We start from the raw sequence: 15,544 nt of genomic DNA, 5'->3' as shown, positions 1-15,544 counted from the left end.
ACCTCAAAACAACACCTCAGCCTCTTTGCTATGTTTTTTTTTTTCTTTCTTTCTAAAGAGAATAGGGTGGTCCTACTTCCAGAATTCCTAGCTGCATCAAAGCACCTCAGAACTGACACTACAGCACCCCCTTGTGTTCAGAAGCCATTGAGTCACCCCAATGGAAGCATGTAAATAAGGTAGCAGTCCCTTTTTTCCAGTTTGATGAATGTTAATGACCACGCACACACACACACACACACTCTCATATATACCCCACCCCTTTACACAATGTCATTGGGTGGTGCACACAGTGTGCTCTGGCTACATTCCCTGTCAGTAAAGGACTTGTCACCCAGCTGCGGGGAGTGCACAGCCATTGACAACCTTTTGGTGTCAGCCCCAGGAATTACCTCTGCTGCAGAGAGCTGCCTTGCCCAAGGTCACATTCTTCCTAGGGAGACTCACATACAATGAAGGACGGATGCAATGATGTAAAACTGGTGATCCTGACCCAACTAAAGACACCTCTGAAGAGCCATTCTCGCTCCAGAGCGCCCCCTGGGTTGGCGGAGGCTGTCCCTGGACCTGCATGTCAAAGGCTTTCCCCGACCCCAGTCCCGCTACCTACTACCCCTCTTTTCCATAGGTGTCTATCTGGAGGTCACATCTATACACTACACTCCATCATGGAATCTATTCCCACAACACTGTCTCTGAAATGTGGAAGTATCTCTATTTATTCATCTATTCAAGAAGAATTTACTAATTCTTAATTATTTAATTAAGAAATAAATTAAACACAAGACTGAATTCCCTATTTCTATAATCTGGAGCTTAAATGAGTCTAAATGCAGCTTCTGATTCCACAGCTGGTTATAGGCAAGCGAGACTACAAGTAAAACAGGTGAACTAGTTCAAGTACCAAAACCCTCTCTGAGGTCTTGAAGTCACCAAAAGAAATAGAACATCAGGGCCACACTTATATTTTACCAATGTCGTGTGACCTACCAAACATGGGGAAAGGTGATGGGTATTTCTCACATGGATTCAAGAGTACATTTTGAAAAAGAAAAAAAAATTAAGTTAGAAGAAAAAAAAAAAAAAAAGACCTTCCCCATGACAAGATCTTGTTACGGTTCTTGACTTTAGCCCCTTTCTTTAACCAAAAACCAAAGCAATTAAGGACATTCCTGGGGAGGTATCAGATGCCACCAATACTCTGACCCCTAACTCAGAGATGCAGGTCCTAGGAATTCCCCACCTATTTTCTGAATGTGAGCTCCTCAAATCTTCCATCGTGCATTTCAACATTAGGGCCCCGGAGCAACTTCACCCAGCGCCAGCTTCACAAATCCCAATATCGTACAGACTGCATATCACCTAGCAGGAGGAGAAAGCCAGCCATTCTAAGGGCATACATGTTGTCTGTAGTAGCTCTGAATGGTTAACAAAATGCAGAACTGTAAGACATGTAACATCACTGAGTGGACACCCACTGTTCCTGCCTATCCAGCACCTGCACACCTTCCGCGTCTGGGGTACGTCTGCTTCTTCAGGGAAATACTCTCTTCTTGCTCTAACCACATGGTTCTCACTGGGCTGTTAGGTCTGTATGTGATTCCATCACCTCTGTCAGCACCAGCATTGAGGAGGGCGTGGATTCACAAACACTTGGAGGAAAACTATAGCAGAATGCACCCCAATAAGAAAAATGCAGAGTAGTAAGAGTAGCTGGTTTGTTACAGTCTAAACAAGTAACCCACCTCTCTGGGTCTTCTCTTTTTGTAACAGGAGTAAAAACAGTTCCCGTTTTATGGCCCTACTATGTGTTAGGTGCCGTGCTTGGGCCAGACTTAGCCTGCTGCCCTTACTTCTCTCAGCGACTCAGGGAGGCTTTATAAATTACCCCCATTTTATAGATGAGAAAGTGCTGGCTCAGAGAGGCTAAGCAACTTGCCCAGTGTCATGGAGCTGGGAACGGGCAGGGCTCATATTTGAACCCAGGCTTGTTGCTGTCACGATAAAGCCCAGCTTCTTTACTTCCCATAGTGTCATTTCTTAATAGCGCTTCAAAAGTTCTTAAGAGAGTGTATGTGAAAATTCTTCCTAGCACAGCATGAGTCAATACAGGCACTCAAAAAATGCTGGAAGAGAAGGTAGCCCAGTGGAACAGTAACTATTCAGTGGAAACTTGCACAATGGACCGCACAGCCCAGCCCACCACCATCATGGACCCGAACCTGTCAGTAAAGAAGATTAAGTCACAATGAATATGGAAGAGGCAGGGCAAGCTTCCTTACCCAGATCACCTCTCACAGAAAGAGTGTTTAGGAGGTGATTTGGGGTACTACTGAGACCAAAGCATGCCTGAGAATTTCTCCCCTATCACTCCCGCTCTTCAATTCAACGAACACCCTCGCTTTCTCTCCGCCTCAGGTGAGAGGTTTATAGGTGTTCATGTATTTTCATCACATCCCTATGCTCCCGTGATTGATGTTCTTCGAAATAAATGATCTGCCTCCCAGTCACTAATTGCCTGCGTTTCAGGAATTTCTTCTGTGGTCACAGAAAAGTCAATGAGTCATCACTCACCCCCACCTCAGCGTCCTTCCAAGGCAAAATTGAAGGAGCGAGGCCAGAGCAATAGTATTTTATCGACAGGTTTATGCGAGCAAAGACAATGAAGCTTCTAACCGACCTAAGAAATAAGAATCGTGAAGAAAATAACACTCATGGTCCATATCCAGCATATCTGACATCTGGTGGGGATCAGTGTTCAACGTTTCCTTCCTCCATAAAATAAATTTAACTTCAATAATAATCATGAAATAAAACAAATAATCAGGATGATAAAACAAAAAATACAAACAATAAAAATGGGTTTTTTGGCACTACGTATAACCACGCATGTCCTCAAAATTAAAACTGAAATAATTAAAGTAGAAAAGGGAGCCAGTATGGGTACTTCCTATTTATGTGAGCTACTTTAAAAGAGAGGGTCGTAAACATGTAAAGAAATGCTTTCTGGAGACCAAACTGCACAACGTTCCAAGAATGATTGGCGCAGAGGAGGGAACTGGAGTAACTCAAGCTCTGTTTCTTCATCTTTCAGTCACAGTCATATTCATTTTTATTCTGAACCTACTGCTTAAAGGCAGAAATACACACCTGAAATGGACTAACACAATTCCACGCTGTTTCGAATTTACTTTCCAAACCCACATGTGTAGCTAAGTTCATGTGTGTCACAGGACCATGGGATACTTGGAAGTTCTCCAAATTAATTTCCATATAAGTTACAATTTTTAACGAATGATAAGTAACAAAAATGTACTAGATGATGCATATATATGTGTGCATATTGAAATTATTCAAACTCTACAGTAGCCACAGTGTTTTTTTTTTCTTTTTTCAGGGACACAGTAGCCACAGTGGTTTTTTTTTTTTTTCTTCTTTTTTCAGGGACAAATATGTTATAACTGACATTGTTTAGAATTGTTAGTTTATGGTGACAATAAAAAGCAAACCAATTTCTAGACAGCTTTATTACTGCTTATAAATTCTCCACAGACAGCTGCTCACACATCAACACACACACACACCCCTTGTTACATCACTGTTATTTGGTTACTGTATTTAGATCCCTGCTGGGTCCATGAACCACACTTCATATTCTAAATATGCTACTTCATTTAACCCTTACAAAAATCTCGTTAGATGAATTAATACACTGAGGTTGTTGCCAAGCACATAGTAGGAATTCAAGGAACCTTAGTTCTCATCTTCATCATCATCACCCATTCCCCTTAATCGTTTGAAGCCAAGGCACAGAGAGGCTAAGAAATTTACTTAGTGTGACCCAGCTGGTAAAGAGCAGAACCAGAATGAGAATTCCAATCTGCCTGACTTCAAAAGTGAATTTTGTCCACAACATTTGACTAAACATGCTCAGTCTGGGTATTGTGTAGCAGAAAGTGAAGTTGCCTGCCTTCCACAGGTTTGAATAGATCCTGGGTTCAATAGGTCCCAAACACTTGTGTTCAGTCAATTTCTTCTCACACTAGTTTTTCTTAATATCTGACATTCAGCCATTCATCTTTCTTTCCAGTTTTTTAATTTTTTATGTAAGTTTCATTTTATTTTAATTTAATATTCTATTTTATCTTAATACCAGTTAGCTAATATACAGTGTTACATTAGTTTCAGGTGTACAATATAATAATTCAACACTTCCATACATCACCCAGTGCTCCTCACAAGAGCCCACCTTAATCACCCATCACCTATTTCACCCATCCCCTCCTCCCCTCTGGTAACCGTCAGTTTGTTCTCTATAGCTAAGAGTCTGTTTCTTAGTTTGTCTCTCTCTCTTTCTTACTTTTTGCCCCCTTTGATTATTTGTTCTGTCTTTCCAATTTTAAGTAACAGGCAGAGCATTTGTTAGAGTTTAAATATTTCTGTGATCATTGGATAAATGTGTGTGCCACCCACAGGCTGACAGCTGCAAAAGGGCAGAGTGGGACCACATCTGTTTGTTCCCAGAGCATTCCCAGCACCGAGCAGGGTCCTAGAACATTATAGGCATCAAAAATGCATAAGTTGCATGAATAAAGAACGAATGACTGCAAGAGCTTTTTCAAGTGTATTTTCAGATTAAATGGGGTCCTCACAACAGGACGGTGAGCTGGATGCTATTTTGCTTATTCATAAATGAAAAAAATGAAGATTGAAAATCGAAACTTCCACCCCAAGATTCTTCACTTGAGTTACTTTCTTGTTATTTCCCTTAATTTCAGACCCCTTTGGCCTTCCTTCACACCTGCCTGGAAACCTGCAGTAACCCAGCACGTGCCTCCTTGGTTTCTGTATGTTTAACTCCTATTTCCCTTGCCTGTGATCCCAGCTACACTGTGAGCTCTGTAAGGGTAGGGACCGTTTCTTGCTGTTTGCTGGAACCTCAGCACTTGGAACAATGTTTTATGTACATATTATATGTAACACATTGTGTATCTAAAATACATGTATAGGGGCGCCTGGGTGGCTCAGTGGGTTGAAGCCTCTGCCTTCGGCTCAGGTCATGATCTCAGGGTCCTGGGATCGAGCCCCACATTGGGCTCTCTGCCTAGCAGGGAGTCTGCATCCCTCTCTCTCTGCCTGCCTCTCTGCCTACTTGTGATCTCTCTGTCAAATAAATAAATAAAATCTTTTTTAAAAATAAATAAATTAATTAATTTAATTAAATACATGTATAATACGAACAGGGTTATACGCGATAAATGATAGCCTGAATCGAAGTCAGCCTTCTGTCCTCCATGCATTCTAGGACAAGTCCCTTAAACTCTCCGAGCCCCGTTTACTCATAGATAAAATGGAGATAATCATACCTCCTTGTGAAGTTTCCGTAAGGATTAACAAGGCTAGAATACCTAGAATAGATCCTGACATCTAATTAGAGCCCAAAAGATGAAGAATGCTTATCCTCCCTGCCCTGTTCAGCTGTAGGCATAGAGGCCCTTGTGACCTATCTCTAGTCGTGGTGAGAGGAGGCCGTAACACTTGCAGGGAGTTTGGCCCAACTAGGGTAGGACCCAAAGAGGTATTTGGACCACAGCTCACGTAGTAATTAAGACTGCCCCTTCGCCTCCTGGGACCCAGAAGGAGTAAGTATTGTCACTGTAAGCACTTACTCAGAGATTCAAGTTCTGAACACTTTCTCCTCAGAGGAAGAGACAAGCTGGGGCCACCAGTTTGTGGGGTTCAAGGCACAATGAGCTCAATGCCACATACCGTAGGAGCACAAAGGCCTTGAGCTCTGGGGAGAAAAGTGGGGCTTTCACCTCCTAGTCTCCACTGCTTCCCCTTCTAGGCACCTGCTTTTCCATACTTCTCTACTTGACACCACTTTTGCCAGAATGGAAGCTTTCCTCTTCTCTGAGTTCATAAGGATACCTCCCCACACCTGTGTCTATGTAGGCTACTTGCCTTAGCGGGAGATCTGGCGGGGAGAGGGGTTGACATAGCACAGCACAGAAGCAGCCCCCAGTGGGACGGTCAGCATCTTCTCACCTTCCTTGAGGCCCTTCACCGCAGAACCTCAAGGACCCTTCAGCTCACTTGCTTCCATTTTCCCTAGTCTCAACTGGTTCCTCCTCCTTTCTTTGCCCCCTCCCTCACCCCAACAGCTGTCCTCACCTCATCCCCTACCCCAGAAACTCCATATTTTCCTCCCTTTATATTCAAAAATATAGAACCAAAGTTTTCAATTCACTGGAAGGAACAAAACACCTGCCCCTGAGTATCGCCTGCTCTCTATAGTGGATATATAAACAGCAAATTATTTTCAGGAGCACATTTCATAAACATCATAGCCTCCTTAGTTGTAGCAGCTCTGAGACTCTACCTTGACCCATTTCTTATCACTAGCCTCAAGGTGCTTCTAGCCACCCCTCCCACCTGGCAGGGTCCAAACACTGGCATTTAAGTCTCCAGTACTAACGTGCCCCTTACTCAGAGGATCCATGAGCTTCAACCCAATACAGCATTTATGAATTGCCAGGTACTGTCAAAGAAGATGCAGAGAATATTAAGCAACATTGCCGCTCTTAAAGAACCTGCATTCTAGCAAGACAGATATGTACACAGTTGGACTGGATACAGTTTGCTTTCAGTCAGTTTTATGTGTCAATTACCACAAGCTCATTTCTTTCCTAGACACAGTTCTGAAGTTTGTTTTCTTTTCTAGCTAGTCTCCATGCTTCTCTCTCCCTTTCATGATGAGGCTAGTTACCTTGAGACTAGCTAAAAGAAAGGGCTTGAGTGTGTGTGTGGTGGGGGGGGACACACCTCTACCCTTAGTCTGATATTTGCTTAATGTCTTAAATCTTTATGTGCCTTGTAATCCAAATTTTCCCAGCCACATCTTCCTCTATTACATAGAACCAATCAGCTTCCATGGACCTCCGAAGCAAGAGCAAGAGCAAGAAGTAAACTTCTACTGTGTCGAAACATTGCATGCCTGGGTGAGTTACACACTATGGCATGCCTAGCCTGCACATGCTAGTTTTAAAACTATGTGCAATACAAGACAGAATGAAGTAAATGCTAGGTAGAGATATAAGTCACATGCTTTGAAGAGCACAGTTGAAGAAATATTTTCTGCTTAGTATTTATTGTTTAGTTTATCAGATTTTTATCCTCACAATAACACCACTGAGTATATTTTCTCCCCTTTCTATAGCTCAGGAGAGTGAGGTTCGAAAAATGAAGGAATTTGTGCAGCAGTAAGTTAGCATAAAGTTAGCAAAGCTGATTGTAAGTGGAAATAGGATACAAATTTAAGTGCTGCTTTAAAACCCACAGTCTTTTCATGATGTTATGTTACCCATTGGAGTGAAGGTCCAAGGTGCCTTGACGTGGAGCTGGTAAATGAACTGTGCCTGAGACGATGAACAGGCTGTAAAACCCATGATCAGAGGTGGTCTAAGGTATTTCACTGATATCACACTCTTATGCAAATAAGCTTTGGATAAGTGACCCAGACTTATGTCCTTGTGGCTACAAAAACTGGAAGCAAACCTCATTTAATTCATAAAGCTACTTTCTGGAGAGGTAATTCATATTCTTGAATGGAGCACGCATTTGTCCTCTTCTTCTGGGTGCGCAGTCACTGGGAGCATGGGCCCATCCACCATCTGTCTGGGTAAGTGGTAACTGCCAAAATCCGGGGGCTGGAGCTCTGAGCAGAGTGAGGACGCTAGTATCAGCAGTTGGCTTGAGCCTCCTCGTACAGAACACACTAATTAAGAGAACTAATTAGGCTTCCGCTAGATCCCAGTGGGGTTCATTAAAGGAAAATCTTGTAAAATATTTCATCCCAGAACATGTATTTGGATAATCCAGAAGAGTGATTTAATTAGAGGATTAAAACTCATTGAAGTAGATTCCAGAATGGAACTGTTTCTGTCAAAACAACATGGGGATCACTATCTCAGGGTTAAAAAAAAAAAAAAGACAAGACCAGTGTCCTCTGCCTTCCTTTTTAATGGGAAGATGGCTGCCGTTATTCATTTCTTAAGGTTCAAGCATGTAAGATTAATTTTCATTGAGTCTTTCCTGCCATGATTTAACCACATCAATAATAAAGATCTCAGTTCCTCCTCCCAGGGTTGCAAAACTGTGAAGTCACTGGTGACCTGGACCGTCCCACAAAATTCTTGTTCAAGGTCACCCTTGCATTGGAGCTTTATGTGTCCCCTTCCAAATTGTGAGCCAAACACAAATGATGTCACATAAAATTAGTGCCAACCCAGCACCTGGTATATTTTGGTATAACCCAGAATCTAAAATGCTCCAAGTGATGGAAGAATACCCTTGAAATTTGCATGGGTCCTATAGAGCCCCAAGCTTCAAATTCTGCTATGAGTGAGGTTGGAGTCATAGTAATGATCAGAATCCAAACTCCACTCTTTCCCGCCGCGACTTGTGTACGCGAACCTCAACTTCTACAAAATAATTTCCAGAATCTAAGAATTCCCAAGACATGTCTAACCTGTGCTCTGGAGTGAAGCCAAGCTACCACCGTATGAGTGCCTCCGTGTCGCTCCTCTTCCCACCCCTCTGCTCCACTTTCCAAAAACTCGGACCCACAACCAATGGTGACTGAATGAGGAAACAAACTGAAATAGTAGGCACCACACTTACTCAAACTTACCTCTCCCAACCAGCCACACAAGCCTTCCTGGTGGGGTCTCCTTTATCCAGAACTTTCCCCCTTCAAGGCAAGGTCCTTTTTAGGCCTCCTGAGACCCTCAGGCAAACTGGCTTCTGACGAGCCCGGCATCTCCCAGGTAACAGACAACTTTCTCAGACTAGTCCAGACTGATGTTCCTTTCACACATTCACACACGTACCCTACCTTTATATCATTTATCAGAGCACCCTCTTCCAATTTATTTATTGTGTAGTTAATTAATTAAACTATGTGTCCCAGGACACCTGGCTGGATCAGGCAGTAGAACACCTCACACCAGTCAGAATGGCTAAAATTAACAAGTCAGGAAATAACAGATGCTGGCGAGGATGCGGAGAAAGGAGAACCCTCCTACACTGTTGGTGGGAAGCAAGCTGGTGCAGCCACTCTGGAAAACAGCATGGAGGTTCCTCAAAAAGTTGAAAATAGAGCTACCTTACGACCCAGCCATTGCACTACTGGGTTTTTACCCTAAAGATTCAAATGTAGTGATCCGAAGGGGCACATGCACCTGAATGTTTTTAGCAGCAATGTCCACAATAGCCAAACTATGGAAAGAACCTAAATGTCCATCAATAGATGAATGGATAAAGAAGATGTGATATATATATATACAATAGAATACTATGCAGCCATCAAAAGAAATGAAATCTTGCCATTTGCGACGACATGGATGGAACTAGAGGGTATTATGCTGAGCAAAGTAAGTCAATCAGAGAAAGAAAATTATCATATGATCTCCCTGATATGAGGAAGTTGAGAGGCAACATGTGGTGTTTGGGGGGTAGGAGAGGAATAAATGAAACAAGATGGGATTGGGAGGAAGACAAACCATAAGAGACTCTTACTGTCATAAAACAAACTGAGGGTGGCGGGGGCGGACAGGGGTAGGGAGAGGGTGGTGGGGTTATGGACATTGGGGAGGGTGTGTGATATGGTGAGTGCTGTGAAGTATTAAACCTGGCAATTCACAGACCTGTACCCCTGGGGCTAATAATACATTATATGTTTATTAAAAATTTTAAAATTAATAATAATTTTTAAAAAGAGACTCAATCTCACAAAACAAACTGAGGGTTGCTGGGGGGAGGTGGGTAGGGAGAGGGTAGTGGGGTTATGGACACTGGGGAGAGTACCTGTACGCCTGGGGCTAATAATACGTTATATGTTTATAAAAAAATAAAGAACTAGCAAGTGCTGGTGCAGGTAGAGCCAGTATGTCTGCTCAAGCCTTGATATGAAGGTTCTGCTGCGGAATGGTTGCCCTAAGTCTATGTGGCCACACCTGCATTACCCTTGCTGGATAAGTCTATGCAGAACAAAGACTGAGGTCAGGGGGCCCCTGGGTGGCTCAACTGGTTAAATGTCTGCCTTTTGGCTCAGGTCATGATCTCAAGATCTTGGGAATTGAGTCCTGCATCAGGCTCCTTGGGGTTCTGAGCAGGGAGCCTACTTCTCCCTCTTCCTCTGCCCCTCACCCTTCGTGCATGCTCGCTCTCTCTCTCTCTCTCTCTCTCTCGCACTTGCTCTCTCTCTCAAATAAATAATTTTTTTTAATTGAAGTCCGTTTTGGGGGAATTTTAATGGCACAAAGATCCTTGGTTTTCTCAGACCCAAGACGAGGAGAAATGGTCATGGTAGTGACTCCCACACAAACCCCAGCATGGCCCTGCAGGGATTCCCTAACCGTCACAGCGGAGATGCCCAGTGACAGTGGACCGTCTCCCACACTGCCTGTCAGTAGGAGCCACAGTGATGGCCCACCGGGGGTGGGCAGAGGGGAGACCAGTTGGACGAGCGACTGCCTTTGCTAATCAACGCCACACAGCTAGGCATGCGTTCCCATACTGCCTATCCATCTGCATCAAACCGCAGAAGGACAAAAAGCACGGAGGATCATACATGGGAAGTGTAATGAGCCTGACCTACAAGGGAAACATACTGTTTCCACCCACATTCCACCACCTAAAACTCGGTCATGTGAACACATCTAACAGCAAGCCAGGAGTGGAAAGCTTAACTTTGGAGCAGCTGAGGCCTGCAGAGCTTCCCAGTGCGCACCCAGCATGGCTCTGCAGTCTGGTCTACAAGCAGAGAAGGTGGAGAACTACAACAGTTTCCGTTTGGCTGTTGCCAGGGTGGACAAATTTTAAGAGAGGAAGAAAACAAATCTGTTCCTTTTACCTCCGTGCCAATGAAGCTACCGACAAAAGATGGAGTCATTCACCAGTGTTGCCACTAGGTGGCACTTTAAGCCTTTGGATTTCCCAAGTTTCCATCTGGGATGCTTTTCAGTGAAGCAGGATAAAAAGATTATCCAGTCCTCCCAACGGAGATATAAATGGCCTTATTCTTCCTGGCCTTACCCAAAGAGTGGGTCTGGGCCTGCCTTCTCCTGAGAAAGATTAGCAACCAAGAGTAAAGAGAAGTCAGTGCTGTTAAGCAGGACGTAGAAGACGTCTGCAGGAGGCAGAGACATCGAGCCCTCCAGGCCTGGCCAGAGTTCCAGGGCTGCCCTGAATGCTCAAGGCTTGTCACCTCACACTAACTCCATTCCCTCATCTGTGAAGTGAAGACTATAACACTACTGGGGAGTGTAATGCAGGTCCTTGGCTTTTCAAACACTTACACAAACACCCTCTACCCTGTCCCCACGTCCCACCAAGGTCAGCATTAGGCATTACTGGTCCCACTCTGCAGTTGGGGAAACTAAGGGACTACAGTGAAAATTAACTTGCCCAGGATCACAAGGCATTGGGGGCAGATGCAGAACTTGTGACCTCTTCCACTGCATTCTGTAAATCACGGCCAATGCTTGGACTCCATTGCTCTTTACTACCACATAAGAAAGTAAGCAGGACAAGTAAGGTCATTACTGTATTCTCTTCAGAGAGGAAAAAACTGAGCTTAGGCGGGGGTTAATCAACCTGCCCATTTTGGCAGGGCTACAACTATGATTCACATTTCTAGATTTCCTCATAAAAGAGGCGTTTTTAAACCTTAACACAAAAGACTACTATTGGCCAAAAGGGCTGATTCTCTGCACTCGCTGCCACACTGAGTATAAATATTTATGTTCTTCTTAGATGTTTAGAAAAGACCTTTTTCTTCTCTTCCATCAGATATGACCCTGTAATTTTGGCCGATGTTGAGATTAGCCCTGCCTTTTACATGCTTTAGTTGAAGCTTTTGTCAACTATGTGAATACCAAAAAAAGGAAAACAAGAAAGCTGTTAACAGCGGCTGAGGAAAAAGCAGGTAATAGAACAGGCAGCCAGGCTTCCACTGTCTCTCTAAGAAGCATGTGGCACAGAGCAGTGGTTCTCAAACTGAGCTCCAGCCGTGGCCCAGCTGCCCCCGCCACCTCAGCAAGTGTCGGTGGAGCTGGGCTGTTTTTCAAGCCCTCCCCTCAACCCCGGTGGTTCTGAGGATCAGCCAGGATGGAGGACAGTTCTACGCTCTAAGACAAGTTCACAATTTGTTCCTATGTTTGAAAATTGTACCTTAGCCGAAAGGAAATAAAAATCTCACTCAGAAAAAATGATGGTGGCCTTGCAGACCCCGCCACCCCAGAACCCCTCACACCACCCAGCCCCGGTCAACCCCACTGTGTTCTTTGACATCGCCTTGATCAGCGAGCCCTTGGGCCGTGTCTCCTTGGAGCTGTTTGCAAATTCCAAAGACAGCAGAGAACTTTTGCACTCTGAACACTGAGGAGAAAGATTTGGTTCTAAAAGTTCCTGCTTTCACAGGATGATTCCAGGGTTTCTGTGCCAGGGCGGTGCCTTCATGGCCATTAACGGCCCTGGAAGCAAGTCCATCTATGGGGAGAAAACTGGTGATGAGAATTTCATCCTGAAGCATATGGCTCCTGGCATCTTGTCCACGGCAACTGCTGGCCCTAGCACAACTAGCTCCCAGGTTTTCATCCACACAGCTGACTCAGGGTTGGGTGGCGAGCGTGTGGTCTCAGGTAAAGTGAAAGAGGGCACGAATATTGTGCAAGGCATGGAGGGCTTTGGGTGCAGGAAGCTCAAGACCAGCGAGAAGATCGCCATCACTAACTGTGGACAAACCTGATGCATCTGACTTGTGTTTTACCTTAACTAGCAGACCATTCCTTCTGCGGCTCAGGAGGGCACCCCTCACCCCCATCTGCTCGAAATATCCCATAGTCCTTGAGCTCTCCCCGCACCTCTATGGGTCCCACGTTCTTACTCCCCTCAAAGTCCAGCTGCACTGCAGAATTAAGTTTATGATTATGAAATAAAAACTAAACAAGAAGGAAAGAAAGAAGGAAGGAAGGAAGGAAGAACATCGAACTGACCTAAAACTCAGCTACAAGTATTAGTGGTAGAGCAGGGAAATCACTGAATACCCAACAGGACTTGGACCTTCCTCAGACTCCAGATGAAACAGAAAAAAGTTCACAGCTAAAGAGGGGATTGTGTTCTCTGACCACAGGATTTTCAGATCCTGCTAATAGTTACCGGTGCCTCGCACGTGAGAGACACTACGGTGGAGACTGTTGGTATTTAGTTCTTCTTACGACCACCGTGCGGAGACAGCAGCGCTCCCATTTGATCAATGAAGAGAACACTCTCTCAAAAATGGTCAAGGGCCTGACTCACTCCACGCTTATGAGTAACAGGGTTGTTTTCCTCCAAGTGTTAGAAATAACAATACTCACCCTTGCCTGGCCCTTTGCCAGTAGCTATATCTGTGATTTCTAATCATCATACCGACCTTGGAAAGCAAGGAAATTCGAACTCCTACTCTCCGGGTGAGAAAACCAACACTTGGAAAAGTCCCATTCCTCTTCCAGTGGCATCCCTGGGGAAAGACAGCTGCAGAGTTCGGCACAGGTCAGCCTGGTCTGTGCTGAGCACAGTGTGGCAACGCCAGGGCCACCACTCTCATCACATTGGGCTTTTTCCCATCTCCCACCGTCTTCCAGCTTGCTCTCAGCACTAGGTGTGCGCTCGCACAGGAGCAAAGGTAAGGCCCGTGCACGGAGTCGTGGCCCTGCTCCTAGAGAGGCTAGTAATAAAGTCAGGCCACCCCTCTTCCTGTTCCCTCAGGCCATTGTGTGGGCAAGAGAGGCTTTTCTTACAATGTTCTGGCAGCAGCCGAGACCCAGGCCTGTGCCAAGGTGATTCAGATTCTGCCTGAGTTCTGGGCTACTGTTCAAATGCGTCCCGAGTTTCTCTCGGCCATTTTATCCCCTGCCCTGCATTGAAGTCCTGTTGTTATGGACAGAATTGATTAAGAGATCAGATTCTGAGCAGCTTTCTGCACCCAGGCTTCGGGCGTCCAGGGGCCCCCTGGGAACAGCACTGACCGTCCACCACGGGCCCTCAGGCGGGGGCCTGCTCCCTGCCAGGAGAAAGGCCAGCCACACAGAGCTGAAAAGACGCACACTCCCTCCTGCTGCTGTCGGGAGCCCTTTGTCTGATCTTCAGCGTGAAGCCTCACTCTGCCATCGCTCCTCTATGAACCAGCTCATGCGAGGGGACTGGTTCGTCACCGATGGAGTCATGGTGGGGGGATGGGCCCTTCTCAGTGCCAGAACTTCCCATGACCTTTCACACCCTGAGATGAAAATCTAGGGGCATCCAGAGCCCTTCCTCACTGGATGCAGAGAAGGGAGGGGACTGGGAAGTCCCAGCTCTCTGCTGAGGTCTCTTTGGGCAATAACGGCAACCATAATAGTTGCCCTTTAGAAGGGATCTTTGTACAATGCTAGGGTCTCTGTGACATACCCACAGCACCATGTGATATCATCATTGCCATGCAACAGAGGGAAAAACTGAGGTTCTGGTTTGGTAATCTGCCCAAGGGCACACAACTAAAAGAGAAAGGCAGGAACGGTCAGCTCTGTCGGACTAAGGAGGCTCCAAAAATGTCCCTCAACATTCAGACCACCTGACTTGTGTAGCCAGGACCCACCCCCAGTGGGTCGTACCAGAAGGTGGGCAGGGACTAGGGCAGACAGGAACAAGAAATAAATTAGAAACATCAAGGGAGCTGCTCCCCCTGAAAAGTAAGGAGCCCCAGTCTTAGTCGGCTCGGGCTTGTGGACCAAAGTCCACAGACTGGGTGGCTCAAACAACAGACATTTATTTCTCATAGTTCTAGAGGCTGAAAGTCCAAGATCAGGGTGCCAGTGAGGTCGTGTCCTTGGTGAAGGTGTTTCTCCTGGTTTATGGACAGCTGTCTTCTTTTTGTGTCTTCACATGACTGAAAGAGTGAGCTAGCTCTCTGGACTTTTCTGATAAAGGCATGACCCCCATTCATAAGAGCTCCACTCTAAGGACCTCATCACCCCTAAAGGCCTTCCCCTTGAACACTAGCCATTCTAATGGATGTGAGGTATTTCACTATAGTTTTGATATCCATTTCCCTGATGTTTAGTGGTGTTGAGCTCCTTTTCACATACCTGTTGGCCACTTGTGTGTCTGGAGAAATATGTGTTCAGGTCTTTTGCCCATTTTTAAATTGAGTTATTCATTGTTTTGTTATTGACTTCTTGGAGTTCCTTACATATTTTGGATATTTACCCCTTACCAGATGTATTGCTTGCAAATATTTTCTCCCATTCCATAGTTGCTTTTTTACTGTGTTGATTTTTTTTCTGTGCAGAAGTTTTTTCGTTTGATTCAGATTCTATTTCTGTAAAAAATGCCATTGAAAATTTGATAGGGATTGCATTAAATTTGTAAATTGTCTTGAGTAGTATAGACATTTTAACAATATTAATTCTTCTGGCTCATGAATACAGGGTATCTTTCCATTTATTTGTATCCTCTTCAA

At 44.9% G+C, this 15,544-nt stretch overlaps 1 pseudogene; it reads left to right on the top strand.

Moving 5' to 3' along the window:
* Window positions 1-12,271: 12,271 nt before the first annotated feature.
* LOC116599729 lies at window positions 12,272-12,811 on the top strand (annotated as a pseudogene).
* The last annotated feature ends 2,733 nt before the right edge of the window (window positions 12,812-15,544 follow it).

This window comes from Mustela erminea, chromosome 9, assembly GCF_009829155.1.
Source record: "Mustela erminea isolate mMusErm1 chromosome 9, mMusErm1.Pri, whole genome shotgun sequence".
NCBI classification, from domain to species: Eukaryota; Metazoa; Chordata; class Mammalia; order Carnivora; family Mustelidae; genus Mustela; species Mustela erminea.
The sequence above is the reverse complement of the archived record's forward strand: the minus strand, read 5'-3'. Positions and strand labels throughout refer to the sequence as shown.